We start from the raw sequence: 16,897 nt of genomic DNA, 5'->3' as shown, positions 1-16,897 counted from the left end.
TAATGTTAACCTGTACATGCACTTGAATAATATGGTCTGTAACAACAGCAAAACTCACAAATTGCTACACTGAAAACTCTGTTAAGAAAAAAAAAAAAAGTTCAAAACCAGAGGCTTTTCCTAGACAATGCAACTTACTGCAGAGAAAAGAATGGAGAAGTCACATGATGTATATTTTTAAGTGAATATTACATATCCATTTGCCACATCACCTTGTAAAGTAGTCTTTCTGTGAAAGAATCATAGCTGGGCTAGAGCAGTCAAACTGAAAGCTATCTCCACGATAAATAACTCTAATTAATTCCAAAACAATTATACCACCTTGGCAGTTGCCATACCTGATAATCTTTGGGACTGAAAGCTGTGACTGGCACTGTTCTGTATTCCACCAGAACTGTTCCAAGAAGGCCTTGTGCACGAACTACCAGTAATCTGACGTGTCCAGCTTCTTCTTTAATAGTAATATGGGGCACAGAAGAGGCTGGAAGAATCATTTTATCACCTGGCTGAGGAGGTGGCCCCACAGAGAACTGGAGCAGACCTGGAAGACAAGAATTACTACTTACATGGCTTTTCATAACAAATTTTAAAGATGATAAACAATTTAAATAAAGTGATTGATAACATATCTTGTGATGGTTCTGAAATTAAAAACCACATATACCAGTATACCCTTAAGCCTCAATCACACTATTTCCAGAGATGTGCTGTGTGCCTTACCCTCTCTCACTGATATTCTTGTCAGTCTTGATAAAAGGCACAGCACAATAATAAAACCTTCTCTTCCCAAAAGAGCCTCACAGGCCACGGTTTTGCGTATTTACTGGTACAAGACATATGGAGAAATGACTCTCATTGTCAGGAATTCTCATTTGATGAAAAACCTGGACAGGATCAACTACATGCAGAGCCTTTATTTGCCCTCACAAGAGAATCATTGCTTGTTTGGGCAGGGAAGATTTGAGGCCTTTTTGTAAAATTATAAAAGAAAACTAATTCAGTATTCATTCATGTATATAAACAATGAATTAATTCAAGTCAGATAAAGTGGAATATATGAGATTGCTTCCTCAACTATTACAACCAAGCAAAGTTTTCATCTGACTGGAAAGAACTACACAATAATCTGAAACAAAGCTGTATAATTCCCATCATTGTTACCGTATGGGTGGTCACTGGCTTTGATGCTGATATCAGTAGTTTCCTTTTCTGGATCTATACTTGCTCCACTGGTAGGAGTTGAACCTAGTTTCCCATCTCCAGACACTGCAGAGACTAATGTCACACGGAAATATTCATTTAACTCCGGAATGTCATCATCAATAACATGCAAATTTAACACCTAGAGAAGGACCAAATCATGGAGAAATCAAACCATGCAACATTCTTTGATTAGTCAGTCAGCTGTATCTGCTGTATAGTTCTGAAAGCAAAGGACACTATTTTTGCTCTCCACATAAATTCAACTAATTTCTAAGATAACATTTTATGTCTAGAATATGCTTTCCAAAAACAATGCTTCCAAGCTACTGGAAATGGAAGGCATATTTTCTGAATTGTTTCAAACTACATAAATAAGTGATAATAAATACTTGTTTGGTTGGTTTTGTATATCTTCACAAAAGCAGAGTTTAATTTCCATGTACTGAACATGAAATATCTGATAAATTTTAAAATCTTTTTGAAATTATGCTTATGAAGAGACATTACAGTGATTAATCCAATTTAGAGAGCAAATAAATTGAGCTTATTATACCACCTGACACTTTGACCTGCAGATCATACGATTTACTAACATAACCTTGCTCTAAACACGCTAACACATTCACTTCAGAAAATTCCATCTTTCTTTATGTTTCGATATGGTCGGACAAACATATAGAAAACATTTAAGTAGCTGATCATATTTAGAGGCATGGTAATGAGTAGATTACAAATGTCAGTTGAAAGTCCCTTAGGATATCCCACCTGAAGAGCAGCTTGCTACCAGCCCGTTTCTTAGAGCCATGCACATTAGCTCCTCTGTATGTATGCAGTAAATTGGACCAGTAAGCTGTGTAGCAAGAGCCTACATCAGCCATTTTCTGCCACTAGATAGAGTAATGTGGGCCTCGTCTATGTTGCCATGCTAGAAAAGCTTTGGAAATTTCTGCTATATATGATTGTATGAAATGCAGTAATATCATTTCACAGAGAAATAAAGCTGAATGAACAAACTATTATAACATGAATGAACTATTTTCAGATACCACACGCTTTTGCCAGTCATCACATTATCCAGATTCACAGTTCTAGTGAAGTCACTGGGATCCCTGCAAATGACTTCAGCGAATTTGAGTCCACATTGACTTCTGCAGCCTGATATAAGTGAAACTGAGGATGGTATTTTCTACTCACAATTCATCCTTATTATACAAACAATAATAGAAAGTGTATGTTGTTTCTACAGTACTGTGGTCCCGCACCACTTCTTCAAATAAATTTAACAATTCTGTGCTGTACATCAGGATTGAATTCATTGAAACAGATTATTTTTATTTCTATTTCTAGCACACGCTGTTTATTACCCCAGAATTTTAATCATAGGACAGCCCACGTTGGATGGGACATCAAAAGATGAAGTTCAATGTTTCATGGAAAAAAAAAAAATAGATGAAATAATCCAGCACCATGTTCAACTGCATCTTAAGCACCCCTGGTGATGGGAATTCTACCATAGAACCATACATTGGTTTGGGCTGGAAGGGACCTTAAAGCCCACCCAGCGCCACCCCCTGCCATGGGCAGGGACACCTCCCCCCAGCCCAGGCTGCCCTCAGCCCCATCCAGCCTGGCCTTGGGCTCTGCCAGGGATGGGGCAGCCGCAGCTCCTCTGGGCAGCCTGGGCCTGGGCCTCACCGCCCTCTGAGGGAAGAATTTCCTCCTTCGCCCCCTCCCTCGCCCTGCTGCCCACGCTGCTGTTGGTGCAGCCCAGGGTACGGGTGGCTTTCTGGGCTGCAAGCACACATTGCCGGCTCATGTCGAGCTTCTCATCAACCACCACGCCCAGGTCCTTCCCCCCCCAAGGGGTGCTCTCAGTGCTTTCTCTGCCCAGCCTGTGTTTGTGCTTGGGATTGCCCTGGCCCAGATGCTGAGGTCGGGACAACCCGACCCTGTCCCTAAGGAAGTCGTTCCAGTAGTTGTAAAAAATTTCAAGACAAAACCTCTCCCACTCTATCTTTGTACTCTTTGCCCTCTGTCTTCTCCTGTGGTTTCTTGAGAAGAGAGAGCCTCTGTCAACTCTGGAGCTGCCCTTTAGGTACTGTAATAATGGGATCAAAGTCCCCTTCTAAAGGGTGAAAAGATCTAACCCCTTGAGTCTTTCCTTAGAGGACAGGTTCTCCAGCTCTTTGATCATCTTTCTGGCCCTCTTTTGGACCTCCAGTCTGCCCACATAATTTTTTAATTGTGGGCCTCTGTAGCTTTGAATTCCTACTCTTCAGTGTATCCTGGTATCCTGGTATTTCTTTTTTCTTTTTCTTTTTTTTTTAAACTAATTCAGATAAGGAATTTCGTAAGACTTTTAGAAAGCTTTCTCAGAAGCAGCTAAAGCTTCCCTTATGTATCATTTCTCTTTCTCTCCCCCAACTCAGAGATGCAATTCTGATTACCAATTTCAGGTGTCTCTAAGGCCAGAATATTGAATAATTTCCTTATGTTCCAGTTGCTCGCACACTTTATGCAGAGGAATAGATTAAAGCAGACAGTAATCATTTCAGGGAGACTCAAAAACAGCTATTGTTACAAGAACACCTTTAATCTCCTGTTTCTGATTTTGAATTTAAAAGGAGACAGAACCTGGATAGCCTTGAGTGCAAGAACAGCAATGAATCTTACTATTGCCTATTTAATTGTTGTGGACATAAATTTGAGTTACAACACTCAGATCAAACCTGATCATTTTCCAATTTCGAAAGTACATGGACTATCTACACTTTTTAAAGTATATGTACACATACACATAAATACAGTTAATATTTTTTATGTATATGTGCATATATCTAATATGTACATGCACACATGGTGACTTTTGAACTGACATATACACAGAGCTACAAATAACACTTTCTTGTTGTCAGGGATGGAAAAAAAGAAAGAAAGAAAATATATATATAACAAAAAAATAACAACATAAAATAACAAAATAAAAAATAATAAGAAGAAAAGCCATGTGAAGTAAACACTCTCTAGTATGCAAACCAGCCAAGCACCCTCAGAAGGTATTTTCCAGGAGGTTTGTAAAGGACAGGATGAATTGTTAATAGGAAGGTAGGGTTTACCTCTGATCTCTGCCAAGGAACGAATGTGATAGTGCCACTGCTATTAGAAAAATCGGTAACAGAGTAATTAATGCCAGTGGAATCAACCTGTGAGATAATGTACTTTATATACACATAGTCTAGGGCTCCCCTTGTACGCTCCACAACACAGGATATAGTGGAACCTTCATCAGCAGTCTGGAAGAAAGCAAAAATTTGGAACGTTTATTACTGTCAAAGTAAATCAAGGCAATTTCATTAAATAACACGAAAATATTTAATGCCAGACAAATGTTCAAGTAAAAAATTGCTGTCATGTTACTTTCAGCTCTTTTGGAGTGTTAGGAAGCTGAAACTGACCTTGATGCCAATCAGAACAATCCTAGTGGAATCTGCAAAAGTCTGATGCCTCCCTGAGGACTATTAAGGTAACAAATAACAATACACTGCAGTTCGTCCTGGACACAACCCCTTTCCTAAAACTATGCGTCAGAGACAGAATCAATATGCTTGAAATGTACCTGTCGAAAGCAAATGAAACTATTGCTTTATAATAACGTCAATATTGTAATTTTCCTTAGCAATAATTTAAAGAAAGATTTGGATCAGCACTTTCTCTAACCAGACACACTATGGATAGAAATAAACTATACCATCATCATTCAGAAAAACAGATTTTTCTCTTCTACTGTCCTCCTTACAATTCTGTATCTTCACAGATAACATGACTTCTGCAGCGACAACGTCACATCTCTGGAATGAAGCTTTAATTGGTACTGACCTTCTATTTTAGAAAATAACGTTCATAAAATTAACATAGAAAATAATTTTATCTGAAAGTTATTGGAAAGGTTAAAGCTATCTTATGCATTAGATAAATTTCAGGGCTGCTTTGTAAGAAAGCATAGATACTGTGTGTGACTTCAGCTGCCTAGTAGACAGATATGCACAGTTAAACTACTGGTAAAAAAATGCTGTGTTCCTGCATCACCACTAAGAGCTCTAATACTTCCCTGGTGAAATGGACATATGATAGGTGCAAAACAATTACCGTGCCATATAATTATTTTTTTTCTTCATGGTTGGCTGATGATCTGTGGCATCACAGCGTATCAGAGGTACTTGAACCTGAAGGAATCTATTATCATAGCATATGGTAGGCACACAATAAGCAAACTGAACCAAACTGAAAACTAGTATCACTCAGGCAAGACAGTTATTTTAAAAACATCATAAGCACTTTGATTAAAAAAGAATGTAATTAAAGCTCATAAGAGTTCCCAAATGAAAACTATATTAAATTTTTTTTTCCACAAAATAATCCAATACCAGTAGAGATAGCTATCATGTTATTCCCCCTTATAATTGATTAAAGAAGTAAAGAATGATTTATGTTTATTTCAAGCCTCCTCAAAAAGTAGCAAGTTTACACTCTGCATATAGAATGGATACCACTGAAAAAAGATTTCATCTGTTAAAACTAAAACAACAAAAAAAACCACTACTAAATCAACCAACTGACATCAAACATATGCAAATTATAACTTAGTTTATGACAGCAAATGAAGGTGGAAAAATCCATAACACTTTGTCATTGCATGATCTCTAGTAAAATTATCTCAAACACATCATGTGACACAGAAAACTAAAATAAAAATCTTTGCAATAATCCATTCTCAAAAAAAAACCAGAGAAGTAAATCTTACATTTTAACTGGTAACTCAAATGTAACAGAAGTGAAGGTAAAATATTTTTCTAGAAAAAAAAAATTAAGCCTTAGTCTTCAGTTTATATAGTAAACTAAATTTTCTTAACCATTTTTTTCTTTAGTTTTTTAAAATTATATAGTAAATCCCAGTGGAACTGAGGTTGTATTAACAGAACATATGCATCTCCAAATCCTAGGAAAACTTTGCTTAACCACAAAAGCAAACACTGCAAAATCTAGGGTTTGTTCAGGTCACTTGGTCCTGCCATTTAGCTTTCTGTGCCTGAAATATCACCTACAATTTCCATTATGACCACCTTACCTCAGGGATACATGCTCCAGTGAAGCCAAATAAACCATTAGCATTATCACTTTTCTGTATTCTTAATCTTGCTGTGGTGTTTTCTTGTGAAATTCGAGCTCCACCACGCACAGAAATGAGCTTTAGTATGAATAATTCTTCTCCTTCTTCCTCTTTGTCATCCTTTGCAGACACGATGAATGATTTATTGGTCTCTCCTTGCCAATACTCCAAATACCCAGAGACAGGGTGGACATCACTTTTTGCAGGAGTTGCATGAAGTTCATAGATCTCTGCTCGTGTCAACTTACGCTCATAAAGCCTTACATCCTGCATTAACCCTGTGTACCTACTGCTGCCGTTGATTCCTGCTCCAATTCTTACTATTCCTGGACCTGAGAAGGAAATTATAATTTTTTCTCATGTTATTGTATTTGTATGAAACAGTCAGCAACTGACTACCTGTTTTTCTTAAAAACCAATGGTAAACTGTTCATTGTCCCTGGATGAGGAATCATATTGATCTTGAGATCCAAAATCAGGAGGTTCCTTGAGCCTCATCTCAATGTTACAGGTAAGTCCTCACAGGCCAAACAATTCCATCCTATGCTGTCCAAGTTTTTCATCCTATTAGTTCTAGCAGCACATTATCATCATCCCTCATTTTTATAAGTCTTAGAGACTTGAGGCTCCCTCTTTCCTCCACAGATTTTCAGAGCAGAACTGCAACCCCTTTTAGCCCTTGTTTTGCTGAACAAATCCTACTTTGTTTCCCTCTGCTAGGGCAGCTGATCCATTCTGATGATACTCATGATTACTGCATTAACCCTTCTGGACATCCATTTCATCCACCACACTGTAATTCCATGCAAATTCCAAACTCTTTTTACAACAGCATTTATATTTCTCTGTCTCCAAACTATAGGATCACAGCTGCCTCATATTCATTCCTACTCTATCCTATTCTGTGCCATGCTATGCTCTTGTGCTAAAACACACACATCAGCTGTTTTCAGTTGCCTTTCAGAAAACGAAAGAAAACAAACAAACAAAAAAAGCTGTGCTCTTCAGTGTATTGTCATACATATGACACTGAGTGGCAGTTGTAGAGATGAGCAACCACAGGAACTGATAAAAGTCCCAGGGCACAAAGTGGAGGATGCTGAGAAAAACTGGGCTGCTATGCACACCACTGTGTATTACCCAACATTCAACGGAGAGAGATGACATACTTGCCTTACTATTGCATTATCCCCAGACACACGCCATCCCCACTAATAAAGAAAATTTACAGCACAGACATATCCTTCTAGCAATAAAAGCATAATTGCATTTCACATATATTTGTTCTAGAAACCGAGGGAGGGAAAAAAAAAAAACCTCTCAGCCTCTCAGCTTAGCTACAGTACTGCAAGTGTGATGGAAATTACTAATTGCAGAAGTACTATTCTTTTTACAAATGGAAAATTTGATTTCTTAAACTTCAACCTGGAATTTTAAAAGCAGAAATAAAATAGTACACCATACAATTAATAGTCCTCTACTCTCACTCAACATCGCAGCAGTTTGAATTTTTTAGAACATTCACACAATTTCCATAGGCTTTCTGAAAATCCTCAAAGAATTCTTATCCATTCCTTTCAATTAACTTAACAGATATAATCATTTCAGTGTATTTCTTCCACCTTTGAAGTGGCTAGACTATGCATTTCAGAGCTTTATATATGGAGAAAAATAGCAAAGGCTCACCATCAAGAATTGCTTCTCCTTTTAGACTCTTCATTCCTCCCAGAACTAGAATTCCATCAACGTAAAATTCAATTATACTTTCATCCAGAGTAATCAGAACGTGAAGCCAAGTATTCTCATCCAGGTATTTCATGACTGATGTTTTAGCCATGTATGTCATATTGGACCCTAATGCTGTATAATGAAGCACTACAGAAACATGAGAATCATTTGTCTGAATTTTCACACCATAATATAAAGTCCCATTATCGTTATCCTTTTCAACTATATAGCCATCTGTACTGACATTAGGAATTAACCAAGCTGAAAATGTAAAATTGGTTACTGCATTATTTCCATTGTTATGGGTATTCAGGACCGATAATGCCAAATGCATCCTCTTTTCCACTGAAATACAGAGCGTCTGTTCCACTGTGATGGCGCCTCATGTGGGGCTGTGATTGTACTGAGCTTGGGAATGATCCAAGCAACAAGAAATCTACCATTGATGGCAGTCCAGCTTGGAAGGTACTAGACAGTATTTCCCAACCTAGTCGGACAACACCAAAGGTGCCTTGCTGTCTCCAGATGGTGAAGTCCGTAATATAGGAAAGGTCATCTTCAGAAAGAGTATCTTCCACTATCTCTCTGTCCTGGCTCTCTGGATCTATAACAAACACTCCAAAAGGGTCATCATTGAAAGGGATCATGACAGTTACAGTAGGACTGGTTTCAGATAACTGACCACCAGGACCAGGAGACCCACCTGCGTAATAGAAGTTAGAGTAAAAGTTAATGATTAAACAACACACTCAGAAAAAAGTTTCAAAGTACTTTTTTTTTTTTTTAATAAAACAAGTTTCTAAAAAAACCTCAAACCCTCCTTTAAGATCCTCTGGACTTATAGCAAATGATCTAACTTGAAAATTACATAGGTTAATTGTATTATTCTTAAAACACTGTGCTGATGTAATTTCAGTAGAAAACAAACCCACATGCTATTTTTCAGCTGTAAAACACACAGATGTCTTTCAGGTGAAACATGACAAGGTCCATCTTTTCTTAATTAGCCAATAAGGTAGGTTACCTTTGATTCGTTTGATAAGCATGGGGGCCAAATTCAATTCTTGTATTGCTCAAAGACTTACAGGAATAGAGAATGGCAAAATCTTGCCTGTTGCCTCTGATACAGAAGTACATACACCTTGCAGAAACAGTAACCAGTTGTGTGTTAAAACTGCTGCCCAGTCCTGGTGTTAGTCATCTATCTTTGCACAGTAAGAATTCATGATATGAAGATCATGTTGTGAATGGAGAATCTCCGTGTTCAAAGTGTACAGTGATCTACCTGTTATAAGCAGGAAATCTTTTGTACATCCGTATGGACTTCACTTACAGGAAAGGCCAACACACATTTTCACTTGTATCAGAGCACAGAAGACCATGAATAGTACTAAAGTGGAATTAATCCAGATTAGGAAATGTGTCCAGTAGCAATTTAAAGTTGTAATTTAAGTCATGTGAAGTGGTAACTACAAGTATTTTACCTCCTCTAGGGAAACAAACAAACAAAAAAGCAACCTCTATTATGGTAGACACACATAACCTTTAATACCTTTGTTATTTCTTTGTTAGTATCTTTGTTTTATATTTTGTGCATGGAGATCTATGTATCTGAAATTCAGAACTCTTGGTTTTTGAAATGAAACTTCTGAACTTTAAGAAGCTTAATTTCAAAAACCAAGAGGCATCCCTTTTAAAGTTCAGATCACCAAAATGTGTTTAACAGTAATTCGGGAACTGAGTAACTCTCTATATATGGAAATCAAGATTAAATGAAAAATAAGACCTAAAACCTTACCAGAAAAGCATAGGATATCAAGACATGATTCAAAGCAATGCTCTTTCTAGTGTTGGTTTCTTTTTGATTGATTAAACATAACTCTTTTCTACCAGATATGAAGGAAATGGTGATATGGAAGACAATACCTGAAGCATTCACCAACTTTAGAATGTAAAATTCATTGAATTCAGGAATTCTATCTGAAATGGCACGTAGTGTTATTGACTTCGACCTTTCACCATCCATGAAGCACACAGTCCCATAAGTTTCATAGAATTCTTCTCCTGGCTTCAGTGCAGAGTTATAATCAAACAACTGCCAGGTCAAAGAAACATTGCCGAAGTGTCCTCTGTGTCTCAAAATCCTGTTCAGTGATACAGAAAGAATGAGAGTCCTGGCAGGCATGCATCAGCGTTGAGTAGAAAAGGAAAATGTGGAGACTCCTTTTACTGTAATCTTCCTTACAGTAAGAAGTAATATACTATGTAATATAAAGTAAAATACTAATATACTACAACTGTTCCATGAAGCCTTCCTTTTAAAGGCAACCACGTTTGCAGTACAATTCTACTCCCGGAATACGTACTTTAGAAAACAGAAGTAGCATACGCAGGTCCATGCAGAATACTACTGTGAAGCTACACATCACTGTGTCTTGTAATTCCAATTTATAATAATAAATATGAATGCATAATAGTTCAGAAAGTTAACATTAAAAATTAATATACTTGGACACTCTTAGACAGGAAAGAGAATCATCTACATTTAACCACAAACGTTTCTCCTTTCAGTCATCAAGTCTACTTAAACTTTTTCTTACACTTGTATTAAATTAGAATTACATTCTACGGCTTTCAGAAATCTACTGTTATTTGTGATTAAGAACGTAGTAAATGAAAAGATTTTTTTTTTTTTGGTAACTATCTGCTAACACAATTACACTAATTTCAAAAAGGCACTACAAATAAAAAGTGACCCATACAGTGCCTTTATTAAGAGTGCGCTTACATACAGGAAGTTTGCTTCTGTCGGTTTGCACGGTGACATAAAATGCCTTATAAATAGATTATATCAGGTTGAAGAATTAGTTCAGCTAAACTAGTCCAGCCACAGCAACACATTTATGTTGTTTCTGCTTCCAAAGGTTTTTCTTCTGTGGCGTTAACCAGGGTGCTCTATCCCAGCTGTGTAGCGCTGCTGCACTAACTCCAATTACCTCATTAAAACCTCTGTGTTTTCGGTGGTTTGGTTACATGCTACTTTGACCACTTTTTTATATGCTACACAACTGTCAAAGTAGTGACAGTATGGAAGAGACAGATCCCTAGTAAATATATTTTATCAATGATGACTGAGCAGGTTCCTCAGATGTTGGAGATCTTGGTATCCTATAATTCCATAAAGCACCTGTATATAAGCATGTTTACATCAAAACAATATTCTTAACACCACCAAATCCACAAAAATTATCCTGCAGATTAGACTATAAAGGACAAAAAAACAACAAAGCCCAAAACAGTGAACAGCACAACAACAAACACACAATGAACTTAATATCCTCTTTTCTTGAGACTATTCATATTTCAGATGTATTGACACAAGCATAAAGAACCAATTCACAGCCATAAGCATCTGCTTCAAGGCTTTAAAACAAACAGACAAAAAAAAAAGGATGATTTTTTAAATGCAAGAAGAACCTCTTCCCTAACTATTTGCACTATCGCATTTATTGTGACCTAACTTCTCTTTACAGCCTGTCTCAAGATTTCTTAACGAAAAATCATTTTTTCATCCAATTAAAACCCCATAGTAAATTTATGAAGTGAATGTAACAAGGCGAGATGCCAAGTGCATTCAATTTTTAACCCTGCTAATTCTTCAATATATCATGGTGGCACAAAGGAAAATACTTTCAAAGGTCAGACTAATGAAGAGTGTCACATCCGGACTTTAAGTATAGATTTCAATCTGTAATTAACAGATAAAAGAAAAAAAAAATACAAAAACAGAAAGAAAGAATACAGTAGTTTGCAGTTGAAAATTTCAAAGATGGGTACAAAAAGCCACCTAGTGCCACACAGTTTTATTTAGCTATTTGTTGAGTGGTTTTTTTTCTTTTTCTGTCAGCCTAGGTTATATTGTGCTCAATCATTCAGATTTTTCTGTATCTACAGGTTCCTGAGATTATAACAGAACATCAATGCTGAAGTCTTATTTAGTTACATTTCAACATGAGCTTCTGTGCACTTTTTAATATTTACTGTGTACTCCATAGTATTACAGGTGATGTCTTCAACACATTACAAATCATTTAATCCAAAATTTTGTAAAACTGTTTTTCTATAGTGCACTTCTATCAATGCACACTTGTGCATTTGATTTAATCAAAGTGCTATTTATAAAGTACCACATACACCAGTTCCAAAAGAGTGCAAAGATATTCTTTAAACGTTACTTACCAAAAAATGTTACTTTTGCCTTCTTCAACTGGCTTCTCTAAAGGTTCCAAAGAGAAAATTCCATTAGGATCATCATTTGCTTCAATAATAACTGTTGCCATTCCAGCCTTAAAGATAACTGTATCTCCTAAAAAAGAGGACAATTATTATTATTAAAATTGGAATCAGAAATGTAGGTAACTCTAAATCCAATTATGTTTTCTACTCACTACAATTGCTTTTATACAAAGAAAAGGACAATTATAAAAGTCAGTGAAAAACAGAATTTGAGGTATTCAGCAGCAGGCAAATCAGAGTAAAAGTATTTAAGTAGTGTACCATCCAGAGAGCAAGACGTAAGATTTTCAGGAAAAATGACATGAACTGAGAAGATGTGATTCTTACTACACAGTATCCTTGCATGTAGTTGTTATGTGAGGTAACATTTTCTGTTTGATCATCTGGACAAGTCAAAAGAATAAGATATTCAGAGGTACAGAATAAAAGAGTAAGGTATTCAGAGAGCCCCGACCTTCTTTAGACCTAGAAGAAAAGTATTGCATTTAAACTAAATACAAGCTATGAGCAATGTCTAAGAGTTTATTCACTCCCATATCAAAGAATATCTAAAAGGAAGAAACATAAGATTCTTATTATGTAGATGGGAAGCTAGCAGGATTTCAGTGTGCATATTAGTACAGGTAAATATTAAGGGATGTTAATTCTAACTCCATTGCATTGTCCATAGATGAACATAATGTGTCCACACCCACCCCATTTTTTGTCTTCTTTGAAAGTGTCCGACTAAATTTTGTTCCACGTTAAACAATGTGCTTATTCCTCTCACTTCATATACCTCTATTTGTATTTTCTCTCAGGAACAACAGTCCCCAAAAAAATTTCAGAACAGTCAAGGCCACTGTATGTAACCAATCATAGAAAGAAAACCAACTTTTGCTTTCAGGAATATGTATAGAAATATTCTTTATTCTTAGTGATTCTAGAATGGCTGTAAAACTATATGATGCTCATTTTAGAGGAAAAAGGAGGCTATGGATACCCATTCCCCATGTGCTAGGAGAAAAGCCATGATATGTTCCCAATGGGGTAGTATTGGGAGCTACCAGTAGATCCTGAAGAAAGTTATTAAAGTAGAAAGAGACAACAAAAGAGAAAACTTATGAAGGAAGAAGAATGGTTTTGTCTAATCCTTTCCCTAGTCTGATATTTTATAAGAGACCTGGGTACTACAGTGAATACCAGCCGACCTTGGGAAATAGCTTAGCTGCCTTATACTCAAATTACTGCTTTCCCTGTCAACCTCTGGCTGCCTGCTACCAATGTTCAGGGAAGGATTCAACTCAAGATCAATGCTGCCTTGTGAGAAACTCACAGGCCAGCCGCAGGGTGTCCACTGTAGCATGACCTCAATCACTTCAGTCTTATCGACTGCTAAAGACTAAGACCATCAGAGACTGTAATGAGAACTAAGATGCTTAGCGTGCTTACAGATGAAGAAATCTAATTTTAGGTTTCCTAATCTTGAATTGAATACCTGGTAGGTATTTTACTTTGAGAACGTGTCACACAATCTGAAGGTATAGTCTGATGGTTAATTGCCATCATCTTTCTTTGCTTTATTAAATTACAGCCCCTCAGGTTTCAATGGCTGATTCAATACAGCTTTGCTTTGCATTGCAAAGATTTGCAGCAGATTCAGAGCCTGTTATTACCTCTCAACTAGAGAACAGTAAAAAATGAAGGGCAGTAAATTAAAATTTGATAACACAATTGCAAATGACTCTCCCACAACACCATGAGTTTTGTTGGAGCTAGGTGTGGGGAGGGTCTTTATTAAATACTTAGGGCTCTGGAAAAATTATGAATTTCTTATACTTCACTTTTATTTTCTCATGTATATTACATAACAGTGATAATTTATTCTAAAAGATATGTATTTCAAAAACGTGAGGAATGGGCTGAATAATTTTGGTCATTCCTTTTTAAGTGTAAACTTTGAAAAATAAATAAATAAACAAAAATACGTTATTTCTAAGGTAATAAATCCTTTCTTTAGAGGTGGTCCCCTGGGTAAATTGTGACATATATTTTTCTGCAAATTAAGCCTTTTAAAACTATAGTCTCAGAGTGAAAAAAATGTATGCATACTTTTCGCTACTAATAAAATAGAGCAATTACATACCCTTCCTCCAAAATATGGCAGTTCTGTTTGTTTTTACAAAAATCATGTAGTTTTGTAATACACTCTGGAGCATGAAAAAAATAACTAAAAGAATACCTCTTTTCCTAAGACTGTTGGGTACTAAATTTTGTTTTTTTTTTTTTTGCTTTGTGTTTTTGTATTGAAGTCCATCTAATTTGGAGCATTTATATTTGAAAAGGGACTTTCACTCCAGTTGTTTTTGCAGGCAAAGTATCAACTCTATCATTTGATTTTTGTTTCCAATAAAATAATTAAGGATGAAAATTCAAACACAGTATGCATTTATTGTATAAAAATCTTGAAGCAAACATTATTCGTATAATTCTTGGCATTTAAATATTGCTTTATGATAAGACCAAGATACTAAGAAATTGCCAGCAAAAAAAAAAAAAAAAAAAAGGAAGACTTACCTGTAGAATTGAAAAGGATAATATAAAATGTTTCATCAGTTTCAGGGGTATCATCATCGTTGATATACACAGATAAATTCTGCTCCCTTTCTCCAACATCAAACAAAATGACACTGTTCTTTCCACTGGGAACAAAGTCTCCCTCTTCAGCTGTTGCATCTCCATTAACAGTAATATACTGGACAACAACAGCGACATCAGCAGATCCATTCCTTAGGACTGTAAAGTTTGCAACACTTCCTTCTTGAACACTCACTGTCACAGGTTCTGAAAATACAAAAGCAACAAATCTGTCTGAGTTCAAGCCTGAGTTGCTTGCATTTGCTCTGTTTTCTTAATTCTCTCTAGTAGGATCTTCCTCTTCAATGAAACAATAAGATGTATGTGATAAAGGTAGGAAATAATTCAGGTACGAGAGAATATTTTGTACCTTGCCTCCTAACTGATCTCAACATCAACAAAGAGAAAAATGACACACACAAAAAAATGGGAAGGTTCTGAAGGAAACAAATATAAATTAAATACAAAAAAAAAAAAAGTTTGGGGAGCTTTTCCACTTGCTCTTTTGGGATTACGATTTCGCAATGATCTGGTTTGTGAAAAAAGTCCGTTTTAGGTAGTGTATGTATTCCACATTTATAAACAATAATATCTAACCTGCAAAATAAATGGGATCATCATTCTTTGTTATTTGTAAAATTGCAGTGGTTACATTGCCCAGCCTGGCTCCACCGGTAGCATTGAATAAACTGATGGTGAATACTTCCTCCTCTTCAGGCACCTGAAAGTATTAAGACATTAATTTCTAGCATACAAAACACTGAAGAATTTAAAATGAAAAGTTAGGGGGATTAATAAGCCAGAGATTTTTGAGTGTTGTTTTTATTTGTCAGTCCTTATGTGTCTCAAGAGGGATGATAATTCATACAGTTATACAGAAATTATCATCCATCTACAGTTTTTGTAAGTAAGTCCCTTCCTCTTTATCTTGCACAGATGACCCAAAAGTTACCTTCCAGTTTTATGTTTCTGATACATGTAGTTTTTTTTACAGCTTTATTTATTTATCATTAGGTGTAATCTTTCTTATATTACTTCAAATTTATCAGCATATAGGATTAGGATTGAAATTAGGATTCCAGTTATCAAGATACGAGTTTCAGTCAAACTTTCCTATAACTTTACCACAGTACAATTACTCTCAGCTTCTACCTTTTTTGTTTAGAGGTATGCACAGCTTCTGAAATTTCTCTATGATTTGCAGACATTATCTCAGTTCTACCCAAGTATTTTGATATTTCCTACAAGTTATTAGGCTCTTGAGAAACACACATTCCTTTTTTCTCCTTATACTCTAATGTTTTAGTACTTACTCTTTGTCCCATATTCTCACCCCAAAACACTGTAAAAGTGTTTACCTCATCTGGCAGTGAGTAAATGGTGATATTTTTTGAAAACTCCAGATTATCAAATAAAATAGTCCCTTGCTCTGGATAGACGTCATTGGTACATGCTGGATCAACAACCCAAGACACACTAACATTTCCATAGTTTCCTTGATTTCTTACAACTCTGTAAACAGCTAAAAAACATAAACAGAGTCAGTGTGCATATTCAGAGCAACAGAAATCAAAAAGGAACATCTGAAACATCTGAAACTGAGAAAAAGGAAATACAATAATAACCAATTTCACTTCTTATGAAACCAGTAACATGTTGGAGTGCTACAGAAAAGGACACACAAAGACAGATTACTAAAGCAGTGCAAACTGCTTTAATTTCACATGTTAATTCTTGCCTGTAAAAGTAATTGATAACTGAATAGATCAATTAAAATCACCCATAGGAAGATTTAACTCTATGTTTCTCTTATATAACACCCCATTCTTCATTCTCCACAAACAGAGCTACTACCTCCACGTTGCACTTTGCACATACATCAGTACT

General features: G+C 36.1%; 1 pseudogene across 1 annotated transcript in view; it reads right to left on the bottom strand.

The window, feature by feature from the left end:
* The window catches only part of LOC310891290 (adhesion G-protein coupled receptor V1-like), a 74,362-nt pseudogene that overhangs the window by 33,751 nt on the left and 23,714 nt on the right, over positions 1 to 16,897 (bottom strand). The window contains exons 13-22 of the transcript in view: positions 16,369 to 16,532; positions 15,608 to 15,731; positions 14,951 to 15,217; positions 12,338 to 12,464; positions 10,025 to 10,242; positions 8,057 to 8,801; positions 6,329 to 6,702; positions 4,320 to 4,496; positions 1,162 to 1,342; positions 339 to 541 (exon numbers count right to left, since the gene is read on the bottom strand). The product of the transcript in view is annotated as an adhesion G-protein coupled receptor V1-like (transcript). The remainder of the gene's footprint in view (positions 1 to 338; positions 542 to 1,161; positions 1,343 to 4,319; positions 4,497 to 6,328; positions 6,703 to 8,056; positions 8,802 to 10,024; positions 10,243 to 12,337; positions 12,465 to 14,950; positions 15,218 to 15,607; positions 15,732 to 16,368; positions 16,533 to 16,897) is intronic.

The sequence above is a fragment of the Anser anser genome (assembly GCF_964211835.1).
Source record: "Anser anser genome assembly, contig: HAP1_SCAFFOLD_127, whole genome shotgun sequence".
NCBI classification, from domain to species: Eukaryota; Metazoa; Chordata; class Aves; order Anseriformes; family Anatidae; genus Anser; species Anser anser.
This window is presented reverse-complemented; position numbering and strand designations above follow the sequence as displayed.